This window comes from Panthera leo, chromosome B4 (genome assembly GCF_018350215.1).
Source record: "Panthera leo isolate Ple1 chromosome B4, P.leo_Ple1_pat1.1, whole genome shotgun sequence".
NCBI classification, from domain to species: domain Eukaryota; kingdom Metazoa; phylum Chordata; class Mammalia; order Carnivora; family Felidae; genus Panthera; species Panthera leo.
Window position 1 is genome coordinate 34,887,874 of NC_056685.1, and position 16,359 is coordinate 34,904,232.

Genomic DNA, 16,359 nt, shown 5'->3' on the forward strand with positions numbered 1-16,359 from the left:
CCCCATTAAAGCTAACTTTTAAAAATCAATTGTAGAAATTCCCCTTCCTTTAATGAGTCTAATGTGGAGCCTAAGGTAGGTAGAGAGTTGAACCCAGGAATACTAACAGCTAATATTTGTTGAATGCTTATGTGTTGAGCACAAGTATAAATGCTTTACAAGCATTTATATATTTAATCCTCACAATAACTCCGTGATATAAATGCAATTTGAACCCCTATTTTATAGATCAGGAAACTGAGGCAGATAGCTAATAATTGGTGGCTCTGGGAATTTGAACCCAGGTAATAGGACTCCAGTGTCAATGTCCTCAACTACTAATTGTCATGAATCAGCAAGAGGGAACAAACCAAGAATAACAGGTACATGGGGTTCATGTCCTGTGTGTTGATCATTTCATGGGACACTGACTTCACTGTATCTTCATTTTCTCCCCCCTCATTTTTCTTTCTAGCACTTATAAAGCATGGGTCACTTGTAAGCCTAAGTGGCCTTTATTATTTTCATTATTTTAAATTAGGTTACAGTCACCTTGCTTCTGGCTGTTATTTCATGTTTGGGGATCTCCAGAAAAGGGCCAGGCACAAAAGAGAATCAATCATGGAACTTCCTGAATTTACGAAGCTCTCTTCTGTGAGTTACACCACCTGCCACAGTCCTAGGCACATTCTCAGTGCTTAATAAATATTATTGACTTACTATAGGACATATTCTCCCACCTCTGGCCTGATTGCTAATATATTGGGGGCTAAAAGAGTGAAGGGATTTGCCAAAGGTCATGCCCTGTCGATCACTACGTCTAGAACTAGTGATTAAAAAAAGAAATTCTTGGGTTATTGCTGTTCTATACCATTGAAGCATAGGATGATACTGCTTAGAAGAATTTTAGGGTTAATACAGTTTAACCCTTTCATTTCCCAGATGAGGAAAGTGAAGATCAAATTTAAATAATATGATCACCTCACTGGCCAGACTTAGATCCCTGGTTTTTTCACTTGTAGACCCAGAGCGCCTCCCACTTTCTCACAAGTCTCTAGGCATCAATGATACTATCCCTCATCAGCCTCTGTAACCAAAGGGGTTCATCAACCATCAAAACCTAAATAAACCAGCGCTTGGAACTATCAATTGTCCTCAATCTCACAAGCCATATGGAGCACCCTGATGGGAAAACTGTGCTCTCCTCCAAACAACAGAGACCTGAGTCCTACAGGGAATATTCCTGACTTGGAAAATCATCTGAACCCATCTCTGTTCATTACTCTGGGAGAAGCACTTGGGACTGTATTTGCTTATCTATAAATTAGGGATAATGTCCCTGCCTTCCTGGACCACTGGGCCGATTAATCAGCCAATACAGCTTGTAGAGTATGAAAGGCTTGCACTGATGCTGAATATTGCTTTTAGTTGGTGGTAACCCTAACATTTATCACCACTTACATTTTGTTCTTAAATCAAAAAGGGACATTTTCATCACTGGGGGAATGTCTGTGCACTTTAGTAAATATGAGAAGTTATTGTGTGGTGAGATGCATCATTCTTTGCCATTATTATTTTTTGAGCTGCTGTATGTAGAACACCAAATAATAGAGATTTCTCAGTGTAATCAGGTACTGTTATTGATTTTTCAATAACTTCTCAGTAAAACACCACAACAACAGGCACTGGAACTTTTGAAATATGCTCATTATTTAAATTAACTTGCTTTGCTGCATTTGGGTCATCTTCTTTTTCTCACTACCTGATGCCATGGCTCATCATAATCCATAACATCTCTCTTCAAGAGGTGGATTTAAAAAACTCATTGTTGCTAGAAGCTGGTAGGGGCTTTAGAGGTAAAACCTCATCCCTGTCCATGGAATACTCATCACTAATCTCACTTTGTAGATAGAGAAACTGAGGCAATGTGTGAAGGAACAGAGAGGTTGGCAGCAGAGCTGGGACTGTAATTGTGACTCCGACCTTCTAGTCTAGGGACCCCTTCAGAGGCATCTAAAGCAGAGGGGTCAAGAGTTCCCAAATCAGAGGAGGGGGGTGCAGTAGATTCATGCTAGGTGATGTGGAAGAGTGTGGGCATCAACTCCTAGCGGTCTTGAACATGAAAAGTTTTGTGGGACTGAGGCAGGATGTGTGGGACCGTATTCTAAATTCTCTTTTGTTTCTGGTAGGCAAGGCCTGCCAACACCAGGGAGCTGACTTCAGACCCCTCTCAGCAAAGCAGGCTGGCCAACCTGTTTGGAATGTTAAGAGGCCATGCTGTCTGTAGCTGTCTTCCAGAGGGTCTGCTCCACCTTAATGAAGACATGCCAGGAGTTTGACTGGAAAGTGGAGGAGGCACTGACATCCCCTCAGGCTTCCTCTTGGGGTGGCTGTGAACACAGGTGTGCGAGGGAGCTCTGTAAACTCCAAAGACTATACAAACCAGAGGGTCCATCATGACTCCTGTTAGTCTTCTTACACATGGTATAGGAATTGAGTCCTATCTGCCTGCCACCAGGTAGCTGTGTGGCCTTGAGAAAGCCATTTAAAATGGCTGGCCGCAGTGTTCTCATCTGTAAAATGGAAACTTGGCTGGACCAGATAGCTAACGTCCTTTCCCACTCAGACATTCTGGTTCAGGAATGGCACCATGAGAGGAACACAGGGAACAAGGTTTCCTGTTTTAGTGTAAGAAAAAAACCAAAGAAACAGTGGCAGAGGAGGGACCTAGAAGATGCGGCAGAAAGGATTTCTGAAAGGGACAGGAGTGGGACTGGACAGCTCTGGTCCAACGAGAAGTAGAGAGAGGGATGGACTTAGGCGTGAGCCTCTGCACATGCTCCTGCCCTTGTATGAAGTACAAATGGTTTAAGTGGTTTAAGGTCCCCCATTTTGGTTTCAGGTTCCATGACATTTAAGATCACTTTAGGAAAAAAGAGACATAAAGACACAGAACAAATTAGAAAGTGAGGGGAAGAAGAGGGCCAAGTCCAAGGAAATGAAAGGGAAGAGAGAAGCAGGGTGTGGAGAGGCAAGAAGGCCTGCTACCAGCAAGGGCTACCAGCTGGTGCAGAGAGGAAGAAAATGGAAGAGGGAAAAAGATGCAGATGCCAGGCAGTTCAGGCCCTTCAAGTTACAGGTAGAACAGAAACCCAGACAGAACTGACCTGCCCAAGGTCCCCGAGCTAGGTGGGGTGAAGGCAGGGCTGGAATCTGAGTCTTCAGGCTTGAGCTCTCCCACATCACCTGCAACATGCTGGCACTTCATGGGATTGTCACATTAACCAGGAGAAAGGGAGGTCTGGGAAGATGATGACAAAGGAAAGAGCGGGGGGGGGGCGGGTTGGGGAGAGAACAAGGTACATTTGAGCCTCTGCTCGGACTCACGGATCTTCTCTGGGACTCAGTTTTCAAAATCTGTAAATTTCAGAGGCTGACTTAATTTGAAAGTATCAGCTCTAGACAGACTTTCCTTCATCAAATCTGGGATTGTGAGGTGTTCTTAAATCCAGTGAGGGAGCTTTTGCTGGGACCATCTCTGGTACCTGAGCCCTCCTCCTCCCTAGCACAGTGCAGGTATCCCCCTGGGAACACTGTCCTGGGTGCTGTAACGGTGACTGCCAATCCACTGTGGCTCAACTTACCGAAGAACAAATTTCAGGCAGGATGGCATAACTGCTTTTGAACCATCAAAGTGTAAAAACACTCAGAAAAGTTGTTTTTAGCAGCTCTAATATGCCCCCAATGGGTCTGATTAACTGGCAGTGTTTGCTAATCAGTGTGGCCAATTTCACAGTTACTAATCCCCAGGAGGGGAGAACTCATTCTGGGGGAAAACTGCATTATAGAATGAGTGTGGTTCACCTGGGTTCTTGGGCACTCAGGTGAGTTTTTAACTTTTGCAGCAGGAAGTTTTAAGTCAAGAATCCACTCTATCAATAGCAATAAAAGCAGCATGTTAAGCGGGTTGGCTGCTCTGGTCTGATTCTGACCCTAGCTTTGCTACTGGCTAGCTGTGTCCAGGGTGGGTTAATGAAGCTCGTTGGAATCAAGATCTGCCATTCATTCTGATACTCTTTGAGGAGATTTTCAAGGCACTTTGCTGTGTCTCTGCGGTGCAGCCTTTTGAATGTTTCCAGTGGAGAGGAACGAGTAGAGTCTGTTTAGAAAACTGCCTTACTGGCCTGGCATCCAGGACTCAATGTAGTTTGCTCCTTGCTGACCTTCCTCACCTGGTTCTCACTACTTCCTCCTCTGTGGCTGCCTGGTCCACATGCATGCACCCATGTGCTGGCCTGCGTTGGTAACCCAAATGAAGTTTTCACCCCAAATGTCCTTTCATCTCCATCCCTATCTCTTCTACCAAAACCTTAAGGCTCATTTCGATTACTGTTTCCTTCATAAAACTTTTCGGGACTGCCACAGTCCCTGGAAAACTCACCCCTTGAATCTACTTCATTATCATACATAATGCCTCTCTGGTATTTTTTGGTCTCATGTTGCTATTTAACTCTTAAATATTCCTGGCCATTTATTTATTTATTTTTATTTAAAAATTTTAAAAAATGTTTATTTATTTTTGAGAGAGAGAGAGAGGGAGAGAGAGAGAACAGACTGTGAGCAGGGGAGGGGCAGAGAGAGGGAGACACAGAATCTGATGCAGGCTCCAGGCTCTGATGAGCTGATGCAGGGCTTGAACTCACGGACAGTGAGATCATGGTCTGAGCCAAAGTCGGACACTTAACTGACTGAGCCACCCAGGCTCCCCTATTTATATATTTATTTTTAAATATTTACTTTTAAATATTTATTTTTTGAGAGAAACAGTATGAGCAGGGGAGCAGGGGAGGGGCAGGGGGGTGCAGAGGATCTGAATCTGGCTCTGTGCTGATAGCAGAGAGTCCGATGTGGGGCTTAAACTCACAAACTGCAAGATCATGGCCTGAGCTGAAGTCAGATGTTTAACCGACTAAGCCATCCAGGCACCCTTAAATATTCTTTAATGTTTAAAGTATATATGTTGTCTCGATAGTGATTTTGTCATGTACTTCTATTTTATGTGCCTCATGTAATATAATGTGATGTGATATAATTTAATGCAACCACTACCATTTAACTGAGCACTTACTATAAGCAAGCACTGTTTAAGTGCTTTGTATGCATTAACTCATTTAGTTGTTCTAACAACATATGAAATAGGTTCTGCTATTATTTCCATTTTACAGATGAGGAAGCTAAGGCACAGAGAGGCTTAGTAACTTCCTTAAGGTTACAGAGTAAGTCAATGCAAAAGCCAGGCAGTCTGACTTATATTCAGAACCACTATGTCTTGTCTCTCCTGGTACCTTCGATATGGTATCCAATCAACAGATACTTGTTGGCTGATTGGTGTTGATTTGTTTTCTGGAAACAGTTCTAATGTGAGCAAGAAAAAAATAGGAAGAAAGGGTTTGACTCCTCTCCATACATGGTCCTTACTGTTCTTTCTCACTTCTCAATTAGGAAGCAAACCAAACCCTTGTTTAATACCCAATTGTTTTCTATTCCATGTGATTCCAGAAATGACACTTTTAACTGAGAAAGAGCTAATCTTACAAAAATTCATACCATAGGGAAAGCATGTCCCATAAAAAGTCTCTAAAGCATTCAAGTATCTTAACAGATGGGGATAGTATCCTCTTTATCTTTGTGTCTTTAAGGCCTTACTTAGTGCTTGGCTTACAGAAAGTGCTCAATAAATGTTCATGGTGAATGGATACTGTTTTCCAAGGCTGGTCTTGCATGGAGGTCACTGTTCAATCCTCTCCATCGTCAAGTCCAGTTGGCTGCTGAGAGTTTTTGTCAAAGACCTCAAAAATCAAAAAAACACTTCCTCACCTCCATCTCTCTGTCTGCTCCCTTTATTCAATCTACTCCTGAAAGTTCTCCAGCAGGGCATATGATATTACATGGAAAGGAGGAAATGACCACAGACAAATGCACTTTTATATACATTGCAAATATTTAATCATAACCCTCCATGTTATTGTTCACATTCATTGTATAACATTTATTGTTCCATATGGCCTATCCTTTGGTACAATATGCATGCCTCACAGTAATCCTGCTGTGGGTAAGTGCGGCTGGCAAGTGATTTTCTTAATTGTGGAAGTCTTGATGAAGCAAAATGGACAAATCTTTTGATTACACAGAATTTCACTGAAAGAGTCAACTAATTTTTACATCCATAGTGAAGTCAACTCTGAAAACTTACAGCCTTACTGTGTATAACTCTAGGGCCACAGTCATTCTCCTTACTTTTAATAATTTTCTAGAATGCTCCTCCTTACTTACCCTTCAGGATCTACCTCAAATGCTACCTCCTCCAAGAAGTCTTCCTGATTCTTTATCCCCACTCCCAAAAGTATAGAACCCCCAAAGCATACATGTCACAGAATTGATCACATCTTAAGCGTTTTTTTTTTTTTTCCTGAGGCAGGGGGAGAGCACTCTCCAATTTTTGTTCCATACTATCATTTCTTTGAACATCTTTTATTCTACATTTCAGTCTCTTTGAAAACATACTTGGCATTGGAATCATTTCTGCATATGCTGTAATGGCTAGCAAAATCTTATATCAAGTGTGCACTCAGTAGGTTTTGTTGAACAAATTAATATGTGACTTGTAGCCTCACAATCATCTCTCTCATTCCATAATCTGTGATCTTAAGATTTCAGTGACATTTAATACACATATGGACATTTAAAAAATAATAATAACTTTTTGGACTTAGAGTTACATATTCCACAAATCATCCAACTTATCTGTTACAAGAAATAACACATTATCTACATATCACCTATGTGTATGTCCACATATCACACAGCTGTCATGAGGATAAAATAAGATAGAAGAACAAACACCCTTTGGAAATGCTAAATAAGGCTCACAAATGGGAGGCCTTTTAGCATTAGCATCATTTAAGGAGCCTGTTAGTTCTTAGTAACTGCTGTGTGTAGCACTGGCCGTGAGACACCTGCACAATGCCAGCCATTCATTCTACAAAGACTTATCTGGCACTGCAGATGCTGAGGATACAGCAGTGAATAAAACAAACAAAAGTTGTCCTCATGGAGGTTATATTCTCATGAGGCAAGGGGCAGTAAGTAAATAGTGTGACAGATGGTGACAAGTGATGTGGGAAAAATAAGGCAGGGAAGGGGCACAGGAAATGTAAGGTTGCTAACATGGGCGGGGACAGCAGGCCTCTCGGGTAAGATGACATTTCTGCAGAGACTGGAGGTGGTGAGCAGGCCAGACCAGCAGAGGGCTGGGTGAAGGGCATTCTGGACACAAGGAACATCAAACCCAAAGGCCCCATAATGGTAGTGGGTTTGGAATGTTGGAGGCATGGCAGGAGGTCACTGAGGCTGGCAAGGAGGGACAGAAGGGAAGGGTGCAGGGAGATGAGGTTAGAGGGGGAGAGGGGTGAGACCATGTAGGCCTCTGTGGGACTCTGACTCTCACTCAGTGAGTTAGGGGAAACTTGGAGGTTTCTGAGCAAAGTGGTGACATGTTTTGTTTTTTTGGGCTTTTTTGTTTTGTTGTTGTTTTTTTTTTTTTACAAGGACTTGCATTTTAAGAAGACACTGTTGGCTACAGTGTTAAGACTAAGCTGTGGAAAAGGGCAGAGATGGAAACAGAGAATCCAGTTAGAAAGCTATTATAATAATCCAGTCAAGAGGTGTCAGTGGCTGGCATTGGAGGTGGTAAGAAACAGTGAGTTTCTTGAGGGGATGGCTGATAGGATTTCCTGAGGGACTGGATATAAAGGGTGAGAGGAAGAAATAAGTCCAAGATTTTTTGCCTGAGTAACTGGAAGGATGAGGTTGACATTTACCAAGACAGGAAAGACTTTGGGATGATTGGAAGTTCTGTTATGGATGTGGTAAGTTCAAGATGCTTAGACATGCAATTAAAAGAATGGAGTGGGCAGGTAGGTATATAAGTCTGGAGTTTAGAGGAGAAGTCTGAGCTGGTGATATACAGTTATTAGAAGACATATAAGTGATAGTTAATGCCATGAGGCTGGAAATGAAAACCTGGAACCAACTGTCCCTGAGATAGAGAAGAGGTCTGAGGATTAAGCCTGTAGCTCTCCAATGTTAAAAAGATGAGAAATCAGCAAGTCATTCTGATAAGGAAAATTAAATGAACTGAGAAAGAATGGTGTCCCAGTAGTCAAGTGATGACAAGGGATGATCAGCTGTATTCAATGCTGCAGCTAGGTCAAGTACAATGGCACCAGAGAACTGACCACGCTATTCAGTAATGTGGAAATTACTAGTGGTCTTGACAAGAGATGTTTTATTGCAGTAATGGAGGAGACAGCCTGGCTGGTGTGGATTTAAGAGAGATCAAGAAGACAAGAACTGGAATCAACAGACAGAGGCAACTCTTTGGAGAAGATCTGCTGAAGTGTAAAAGAAGACACCCAAAAGTTCTAAGAAATGAAAGAAGGAGGTATTTGTCTAGGTTTGTAGTGGTAGGAGATATTGCTGACATTTTCCTGGATGATATCAACCAAACTAGCATGGGCACTTATTCACCTTGGTCTACATATTTTATTATTTAAACGTCACTTAGATACTTTTCCAGTGAGAAAGGGTAACGGGCTGGATTAGCCCTTTCTTTAAGCTCCGAAAAGAGCTACTGTTTTTATTGGTGACCCATGGAAAACAAGACACAGGTGTTAGCCCTATGCATAAGCCTGAAGCCACCTGCAAGCCTGCCCACAACTGCAAAACCATCTCAGTGTGATCATCTTTAATGACAAAGATAATCTTAATGGATTACATAGCAGGTAATATGAGGGCCTTATATTTGAGGTATCATATCATGTCCTCCTCTTCTTGATGACAGAATTCCAAGGAATTCCAAGGAATTTTCTGACCATCACAATACAGTTCTACCATGAATTAAATGCATATGGAGATGGGACACCTTCTTTAGGAAGCTTCTTCTATAATGGAATCCTAGCTACCATATCTAATCTAATTTTCCTTTTTAATGCACTGAAGTATGAGTGACTCAACCATATGCATCTCTAATTAAGAATTTCTGTACTGGAGTTATTATTGTAATTACTTCTGTTAATAACAGTCTCCTCAATTTCTTTGTGTTAGATTGTACTATTCATTCACAATTATTCACCCAAACTTCTCTATAGGTACAGTATACTTCTGTGTCACATTATCTTTGGGACAAAGATAGCACTGTGACTTGCTTTGGCCCGTGGAATGTGAGCAGCCATGATATAAGTCATATTTGAGCAAAAACCTAAAATATGCATGTGTGGTTTAGCTAATTGCCCCCTTTATGAGCATCTGCCCCCTCTGCCATGAGAAAAACATGGCCTACCTGCTGGATGCTTCTTCAACCTGTGCTCTGGAATGAAGTAGCATACAGAACCCGGTCAAGCCCAGAGCCTAGCTGAGCCCAGAAAAGCTGCAACTGATCAACACCCTCATGTAATATGACCAGGTATAAATGTTTCTGGTTTTAAGTCACTGAGACTTTGGGATTGTTTGTTCCTACAGCAAAAGCTGACTGATATACTCTTATTAGACTGTCAAATTCCTAAGTGAAATAAACGTATTTATTCTTTATGATATGTCCTCATACTGAGAACAATGCTCTGAAATTGTGGGCTCCTAATAAGCACATACATAACAGGGTAAGATTTTTTATGTCCAAAGTTTGGAATCAGTTCATAATTCCTGTCACTGACACACTGACTGCACCATCATATTAATCTCCTTAAAATCATGTTCAGAATTATTCTCATCCTCCTTCTCATTCCTTGATTTTGATCTATTGAGTTATGCCTGATTGATCAAGAAAACCCAAAGAATTTAGGTTTCACAGAAAGGAAATTGGATCTTGGCCATCATATACAGTTGACCTTTGGATAACACAAGTTTGAACTGTGTGGGTCCACTTACACACAGACTGTTTCAATAAATATAGAACAGTCCTATAAATGTATTTTTTTCATATGATTTTTTTTTAATTTTGTATTTTAAAAAAAGGTGTTTTTTTTTAGAGAGAGAGAATGTGAGTAAGGGAGGGGACAGAAGGAGAGAGAGAGAATCTTTTTTTAAATTTTTTTATTTTTTAAAATTTACATCCAAATTAGTTAGCATATAGTGAAACAATGATTTCAGGAGTAGATTCCTTAATACCCCTTACCCATTTAGCCCACTCCCCTTCCCACAACCCCTCCAGCAACCCTCAGTTTGTTCTCCATATTTACAAGTCTCTTCTGTTTTGTCCCTCTCCCTGTTTTTATATTAGTTTTGTTTCCCTTCCCTTATGTTCATCTGTTTTGTCTCTTAAAGTCCTCATATGAGTGAAGTCATAAGATTTTTGTCTTTCTCTAATTTTGCTTAGCATAATACCCTTCAGTTCCATCCACGTAGTTGCAAATGGCAAGATTTCATTCTTTTTGATTGCTGAGTAATACTCCATTGTATATATATACCACATCTTCTTTATTCATTCATCCATCAATGGACATTTGGGCTCTTTCCATACTTTTGCTATTGCTGATAGTGCTTCTGTAAACATGGGGCGCATGTGTCCCTTTGAAATAGCACACCTATATTCGTGGATAAATGCCTAGTAGTACAATTGCTGGGTTGTAGGGTAGTTCTATTTTTAGTTTTTTGAGGAACCTCCATACTGTTTTCCAGAGTGGCTGCATCAGCTTGCATTGCCACCAACAGTGCAAAAGAGATCCTCTTTCTCCACATCCTCACCAACATCTGTTGTTGCCTGAGTTGTTAATGTTAGCCATTCGGACAGGTGTCAGGTGGTATCTCATTGTGGTTTTATTTGTATTTCCCTGATGATGAGTGATGTTGAGCATTTTTTCATGTGTCGGTTGGCCATCTGGATGTCTTCCTTGGAGAAGTGTTCATTCATGTCTTTTGCCCATTTCTTCACTGGATTATTTGTTTTTTGGGTGTTGAGTTTGATAAGTTCTTAATAGATTTTGGATACTAACCCTTTATCTGATATGTCATTTGCAAATATCTTCTCCCATTCTGTCGGTTGCCTTTTAGTTTTGCTGATTGTTTCCTTCACTGTGCAGAAGCTTTTATTTTGATGAGGTCCCAGTAGTTCACTTTTGCTTTTGTTTCCCTTGCCTCCAGAGATGTGTTGAGTAAGAAATTGCTGTGGCCAAGATCAAAGAGGTTTTTGCCTGCATTCTCCTTGACGATTTTGATGGCTTCCTGACTTACATTGAGGTCTTTTATCCATTTTGAGTTTATTTTTGTGTATGGTGTAAAAAACTGGTCCAGGTTCATTCTTCTGCGTGTCGCTATCCAGTTTTCCCAGCACAACTTGCTGAAGAGACTGTCTTTATTCCATTGGATATTCTTTCCTGCTTTGTCAAAGATTAGTTGGTCATATGTTTGTGGGTCCATTTCTGGGTTCTCTATTCTGTTCTATTGATCTGAGTGTCTGCTCTTGTGCCAGTACCATATTGTCTTGATGATTACACCTTTGTAATATAGCTTGAAGTCTGGGATTGTGATGCCTCCTGCTTTGGTTTTCTTTTTCAAGATCGCTTTGGATATTCAGGGTCTTTTCTGGTTCCAAACAAATTTTAGGATTATTTGTTCTAGCTCTGTGAAGAATGCTGGTGTTACTTTGATAGGGATTGCATTGAACATGTAGATTGCTTTGGGTAGTATCGACATTTTAACAATATTTGTTCTTCCTCTCCAGGAGCATGGAATCTTTTTCCATTTTTTTGTGTCTCCTTCAATTTATTTCACAAGCTTTCTATAGTTTTCAGTGTATAGATTTTTCACCTCTTTGGTTAGATTTATTCCTAGGTATTTTATGGTTTTTTGTGCAACTGTAAATGGGATTGATTCCTTGATTTCTCTTTCTGTCACTTCATTGTTGGTGTATAGGAATGCAACCAATTTCTGTGCGTTGATTTTATATCCTGGAACTTTGCTGAATTCATGAATCAGTTCTAGCAGTTTTTTGGTGGAATCTTTTGGGTTTTCCATATAGAGTATCATGTCATCTGCGAAGAGTGAAAGTTTGACCTCCTCCTGGCCGATTTGGATGCCTTTTATTGCTTTGTGTTGTCTGATTGCAGAGGCTAAGACTTCCGATACTATGTTGAATAACAGTGGCGAGAGTGGACATCCCTGTCTTGTTCCTGACCTTAGGGGGAAAGCTCTCCGTTTTTCCCCATTGAGGATGATATTAGTGTTGGGTCGTTCATATATGGCTTTTATGATCTCGAGGTATGCTCCTTCTATCCCTACTTTCTTGAGGGTTTTTATCAAGAAAGGATGCTGTATTTTGTCAAATGCTTTCTCTGCATCTATTGAGAGGATCATATGGTTCTTGTCCTTTCTTTTATTGATGTGATAAATCACGTTAATTGTTTTTGCAGATATTGAACCAGCCCTGCATCCCAATCTCCACTTGGTCATGATGAATAATTTTTTTAATGTATTGTTGGATCCAGTTGGCTAATATCTTGTTGAGGATTTTTGCATCCATGTTCATCAGGGAAATTGGTCTATAGTTCTCCTTTTTAGTGGGGTCGTTGTCTGGTTTTGGAATCAAGGTAATGCTGGCTTCATAGAAAGAGTTTGGAAGTTTTCCGTCCATTTCTAATTTTTGGAACACTTTCAAGAGAATAGGTATTAACTCTTCCTTAAATGTTTGGTAGAATTCCCCTGGAAAGCCATCTGGTCCTGGACTCTTATTTTTTGGCAGATTTTTGATTATTAATTCAATTTCCTTACTGGTTATGGGTCTGTTCAAATTTTCTATTTCTTCCTGTTTCAGTTTTGGTAGTGTATATGTTTCTAGGAATTTGTCCATTTCTTCCAGATTGCCCATATTATTGGCATGTAATTGCTCATAATATTCTCTTATTATTGTTTTTATTTCTGTTGTGCTGGTTGTGATCTCTCCCCTTACATTCTTGATTTTATTTATTTGGGTACTTTCCTTTTTCTTTTTGATCAAACTGGCTAGTGGTTTATCAACTTTGTTAATTCTTTCGAAGAACCAGCTTCTGGTTTCATTGATCTGTTCTACTGTTTTTTTGGTTTCGATTGCATTAATTTCTGCTCTAATCTTTATTATTTCCTGTATTCTGCTGGTTTTGGGTTTTATTTGCTGTTCTTTTCCCAGATGTTTAAGGTGTAAGGTTAGGTTGTATATCTAAGATCTTTCTTCCTTCTTTAGGAAGGCCTGGATTGCTATATACTTTCCTCTTATGACCGCCTTTGTTGCATCCCAGAGGTTTTGGATTGTGGTGTTATCATTTTCATTGACTTCCAGATACTTTTTAATTTCCTCTTTAACTGCTTGGTTAGCCCATTCATTCTTTAGTAGGATGTTCTTCAGTCTCCAAGTATTTGTTACCTTTCTAAATTTTTTCTTGTGGTTGATTTCGAGTTTCATAGCGTTGTTGTCTGAAAATATGCACAGTATGATCTCGATTTTTTTGTACTTGCTGAGGGCTGGTTTGTGTCCCAGTATATTGTCTATTCTGGAGAATGTTCCATGTGTACTGGAGAAGAATGTATATTCTGCTGCTTTAGGATGAAATGTTCTGAATATATCTGTTAAGTCCATCTGGTCCAGTGTGTCATTCAAGGCCATTGTTTCCTTGTTGATTTTTTGATCAGATGATCTGTCCATTGCTGTAAGTGGGGTGTTGAAGTCTCCTACTATTATGGTATTTCTATTGAAGAGTTTATGTTTATGATTAATTGACTTATATATTAGGATGCTATCACATTTGGCAGACAAATGTTTACAATTGTTAGGTCTCGTTGGTCTATAGACCCCTTGATTATGATATAATGCCCTTCTGCATCTGTTGATACAGTCTTTATTTTAAAGTCTAGATTATCTGATATAAGTATGGCTACACCAGCTTTCTTTTGTTGACCATTACCATGATAGATGGTTCTCCACCCCCTTATTTTCAATCTGAAGGTGTCTTTAGGTCTAAAGTGGGTCCCTTGTAACCAGCATATAGATAGATGTTGTTTTCTTATCCATTCTGTTACTGTATGTCTTTTGATTGGAGCATTGAGTCCATTGACGTTTAGAGTGAGTATTGAAAGATATGAATTTATTGCCATCATGATGCTTGTAGAGTTGGAGTTTCTGGTGGTGTTCTCTGGTCCTTTCTAATCTTTTGTTGCTTTGGGTATTTATTTATTTATTTATTTATTTATTTATTTATTTATTTATTTTCATCTTTTCTCCCCTCAGAGAGTCGCCCTTAAAATTTCTTGCAGGGCTGGTTTAGTGGTCACAAACTCCTTTAATTTTTGTTTGTCTGGGAAACTTTTTACCTCTCCTTCTATTTTGAATGACAGCCTTGCTGGCTGCATATTTTTCTGATTCAGCATACTGTCACTCCTTTCTGGCCTGACAAGTTTCTGTGGATAGGTCTGCTGCAAACCTGATCTGTCTTCCCTTGTATATGAGGGACTTTTTTTTCCCTTCCTGCTTTCATGATTCTAGAGAGAGTATCTTTTTTTTTTAAATTTTTTAATGTTTATTTATTTTTGACAGAGAGAGAGAGAGAGACAGAGCATGAGTGGGGGAGGGGAAGAGAGAGAGGGAGACACAGAATCCGAAGCCGGCTCCAGGCTCTGAGCTGTCAGCACAGAGCCCAACGCAGGGCTCGAGCTCACAGTCTGCGAGATCATGACCTGAGCCAAAGTTGGACGCTCAACTGACTGAGCCACCCAGGCGCCCCTAGAGAGAGTATCTTAAGTAGGCTCCACGCTCAGTGAGGAATGCAACTCAGGGCTTGATCCCATGATTCTGGGATCATGACCTGAGCCAAAATCAGGAGTCAGATGCTCAACCAACTGAGCCACTCAGGTGCCCCTCCATATGATTTTTTTTTAAAGTTTATTTATTTTTTGAGAGAGAAATACAGCATGAGTGGGGGAGGGGCAGAGAGAGAGGGAGAGAGACGATCTCAAGTAGGCTCCACAGTGTCAGTGCAGAGCCCAATGCAGGGCTCGAACCCATGAGCAATGAAATCATGACCTGAGCCGAAATCAAGAGTCAGACACTTAACTGACGAGCCACCCAGGTGCTCCCATATGATTTTCTTAATAACAGTTTCTTTTCCCTAGCTTATTTCATTGTATGAATACAGTTTATAATATATATAACATACAAAACATGTGTTAACTGTGTATGTTATCAAAAGACTTCCGGTCAACAGGTTATTAGCAGTGAAGTTTTGGGGGGAGTCAAAAGTTTTATGTGGATTTTCAACTGCACAAGGTAAATGTCAGCACACCTAACCTCCACATTGTTCAAGAGTCAACTGGATACTATTTCCATTCCTAGATACCCTATAATGGTTAAGTAGAAAGACTCTGCTCTAAATGTGCTTGTGTGGCTTAGCTCCATGTTCACTTTTGAATTTAAGACAGGCCACAAACTTTACTTAGGAGGTCCCACTGCAAAGAAAATAGTCTAACTCTTACCTTCAATTATCCAGTAAATTCCTCTACCTTGTACCGAGACCACTGTAGGCATTGTGCAGGAATCAGAGATAATATAAGGCAGAATTCTGGGCTTCCAGGGCTTAGAATGTAATTCAAGGGATCAAGTATATGTGTAAAAGTCTAAGACAATCAAGAGTTATATACTAGTTAATCCTTTACAAGAAGTTGTATGTATGGTGGGAAAGAGAGCTGGTTTGGAAATCAGGAGACCTGGTTCTAGTCCTGCTCTGTTGCTGGCTACTTAAGTTACTTTGGGAAGATCTTTTCACTCTTCTGTGCATGTACAGAAAGAATTGAACAGGTTACTATAAGGTCCTTCACACTTGTATGGTAAAGGTTGTGTTCAGAGGACCTCTTTGTTTTCCTGTCCCCTGCTCCCATCTCTAAGCTAGTCTGATTTCAGCCCAGTCCTAGGGACCTCCTTTACCTTGAGTTATGGGTCAGATGATGGAGCTGACTTGAGAGGGAAAAATCTCGGCACACAAGTCCACAATTGTGCTCAGATCCCACCAACTCATCAAGGAGGAGTGTAAAGAGGAGCTCTTGGAAAGCTCACTTAACCCCAAGGAACAACTTGGGCTGGGCTTTGCTGGAGCAAAGCTGGGTGCCCGAAGCTGCTGTGTTAGTTGCCTGGGGCTCATCCATGGTGGTATAGGCTTCTGGAGGAAGAGCTTGAAGAGGAGCTGTCCAGGTGACTGTTATCCAGATACACAATAGACAATATCTCTCTGAAGCCCTTTTGCTTGATTCAGAGAGCTAAACACCCTCCACCCTCTGGCAAAACCAGTTCTACAAAGACAGGTAGCC

The 16,359-nt window shown here is 40.6% G+C and overlaps 1 protein-coding gene across 1 annotated transcript in view; it reads right to left on the reverse strand.

Moving 5' to 3' along the window:
* Positions 1-16,359, reverse strand: part of CACNA1C (calcium voltage-gated channel subunit alpha1 C) — a 657,848-nt gene that overhangs the window by 227,106 nt on the left and 414,383 nt on the right. The gene's annotated exons all lie outside the window — the stretch shown is intronic.